Source organism: Gavialis gangeticus, unplaced genomic scaffold, assembly GCF_001723915.1.
Source record: "Gavialis gangeticus isolate Ggan-Ray unplaced genomic scaffold, GavGan_comp1, whole genome shotgun sequence".
Classification (NCBI taxonomy): domain Eukaryota; kingdom Metazoa; phylum Chordata; order Crocodylia; family Gavialidae; genus Gavialis; species Gavialis gangeticus.
In genome coordinates this window covers 163,584,329-163,587,135 of record NW_017729024.1, presented here as the reverse complement: position 1 = coordinate 163,587,135, position 2,807 = coordinate 163,584,329, and the positions used below count along the sequence as shown (strand labels likewise).

General features: G+C 48.7%; 1 protein-coding gene across 1 annotated transcript in view; it reads right to left on the bottom strand.

Annotated features, from left to right (window-relative positions):
- The window catches only part of LOC109297923 (unconventional myosin-X-like), a 27,352-nt gene that overhangs the window by 11,485 nt on the left and 13,060 nt on the right, over nucleotides 1-2,807 (bottom strand). The gene's annotated exons all lie outside the window — the stretch shown is intronic.

Below are 2,807 nucleotides of genomic sequence, written 5' to 3'. Positions count from 1 at the left end.
TCTCTGTGTGTGTGTGTGTGTGTGTGTGTGTGTGTGTGTGTGTGTGTGTGTGTGTGTGTGTGTGCACGTGCGTGCGTGCACGTGCGTGCGTGCGTGCAAGGTGTGCCCCCACTGGTGCTGGGGCATCTACATGACATGGTAGTGTGCTCCAGTGAGGTCTCCTCCTCCCCTACAGCCTCAGTCCAGTCCACCAGTTTAAATGACAACAGGTAAAATAATAACTTCGTGAGCAGCAGCACAGCAGCAGCATCTCAGGGAGCCAAACTGTCAGAGAGCCTTTCTTTTTATAAAAGAATTGAATGGAAGAAATAAAGATGTTGTTTTGGATATTTAAATGATGTGTTACTTGTGGTGTGTGATGGGTTACGTTGTGTTTTTATAGATAGATTCATAGATTGTTAGGGGCTGGATCATCGGATCCAACCTCCCCGCTCTAGGCAGGAAGACAACTGGGGTTAGGTGACGCCAGCAACGTGACTGTCCAGTCTCCTCTTGAAAACCTACAGGGTAGGTGACTGCACCACCTCTGGAGGGAGTTTATTCCACACTCTGGACACCCTGATTGTGAAGGAGTTTTTCCTGGTATTAAGCCTGAAGCGGCCTTCCAGGAGTTTGCATCCATTGGTCCTGGTCTTCCCCGAGGATGCCCTAGTGAGCAGCTGTTCACTGAGCTCCTGATACACTCCTCTGATCTACCAGTACGCCGCTATCACGTTCCCTCTCAACCTTCTCTTCTTTAGGCCAAAGAGGCCCAGGTCCTTCAGCCTTTCCTTGTATGGCTTGCCTTGCAAGTCCCTGATCATACACTTTTCTGGACCCTCTCAAATTTTTCCATGTCCATATTGAAGTGTGGCACCCAGAACTGGATGCAGTACTCCAACTGCAGTCTCACCAGTGCTGAGTACAGCGGGAGTATCACTTCCTTAGTTTTACATGAGATGCATCAGTTGATGCATGCCAGTGTGTTTGTCCTGCTGACTACCACCTTGTACTGACACCTCATATTTATGCGATGGTCAATTATTACTTTGCGTTGGTTTTTCAGTGGGTTCCAATGGGTACTTTGCATTGGTTTTTCACCAGTCCCATGGGGCGTCCCTGCCCATTGCAGGACAGGGAGGCCTGGGCAAGGGAGATTCCTTACCCTCCATCAATGTGTTGGAACACCTTTAGAGGCTGGGTACTTTCAAGTCGGCCGGTCCTGATAGTTTACACCCCAGGGTACTCAAGGAGCTGGCAAGCGTCATAGCTCAGCCCCTGGCATGGATCTTTGAGAGTTCCTGGCACTCTGGTGAAGGGCCCACAGACTGGAAGAAGGACAATGTGGTGCCTATCTTCAAGAAAGGGAGGAAAGTGGATCTGGCAAACTACAGGCCCATCAACCTGACCTCTATCCCAGGGAAGGTCTTGGAAAAGATTATCAAAAAGGCCATTCTTAACAGACTGGCTGACGGCAACATCCTATCGAATAGCCAGCATGGGTTTGTTGCAGGTATGTCTTGCTTGACCAGTCTTATTTCCTTTTACAACCAGGCGACCTATCACCTGGACAAGGGAGAAGAGACTGATGTCATACATCTTGACTTTAAAAAAGCCTTCCATCTGGTATCCCATGATCACCACTTGGCAAAACTGGCTAACTGCGGCCTCAGCCTCACCACTGGCTGGGGAATTGGCTCTGTGGTAGGACCCAGAGGGTGGTGGTTGATGGAAGTCAATCGTCGTGGTGTGCTGTGACCAGTGGGGTCCCTTGAGGCTCTGTCCTAGGGCCTATACTATTTAACATCTTCATTAATGATGTAGACATTGGTATCAGAAGCAAATTGGCCAAGTTCACTGATGACACCGAACTCTGGGGTAAAGTGTCCACGCCTGAGGACAGAAGGGTGATCCAGACTTATTCTGACAGGCTCAGGAAATGGGCTGATGAGAACCTGATGGTGTTTAACACCAAAAAATGCAAGCTTCTCCACCTTGGGAGGAAAAACTTGCAGCATGCTTATAGGCTCGGCAGTGCTATGCTGGCTAGCACTATGGACCCCCCGCACTTGGGGGTCATCATTGACCACAAGATGAACATGAACCTTCAATGTGATGCTACAGCTAGTAAAGCAAGCAAAACGCTGGCTTGCATCCATAGATACTTCTCAAGCAAATCCCAGAACGCCATTCTCCCGTTGTACTTGGCCTTGGTGAGGCGGCAGCTGGAGTACTATGTCCAGTTTTCCGCTCCACAATTCAAGAAGGATGTGGAGAATCTTGAGAGAGTCCAGAAAAGAGCCACACGCATGATCAGAGGTCAGGAAAATAGACCTTATGACGACAGGCTGAGAGCTATGGAACTCTTCAGCTTGGAAAAGTGCAGGCTCAGGCACAATCTGATGGCCACCTATAAGTTTATAAGGGGTGTTCACCAAGATCTGGGGGAACTTTTGTTCACCAGAGCGCCCCAAGGGATGACAAGGTCAAGTAATCACAAACTCCTCCGTGACCATTTCAGGCTGGATATAAGGAAGAACTTCTTTACTGTCCAAGCCCCCCAAGGTTTGGAATAGACTGCCGCCCGAAGTGGTTCAAGCGCCTACTTTGAACAACTTCAAGAGACAACGGCTTTTCCTCCACAATGCTATTTTTACATCTATTTTTCAGAGTAGTGGGTTGTATTTTGCTCTGATATGCAAAGTCAAGGGGACTGTCCCTGTGGTACATCAGAAAAGGAGCTCACCCTACCATTTACATCTTAAGGAGGATAGCTCCGTGAATAGTATGTGCCAGCTGATGTAGTTTTTGGGGACAGAACAACATGA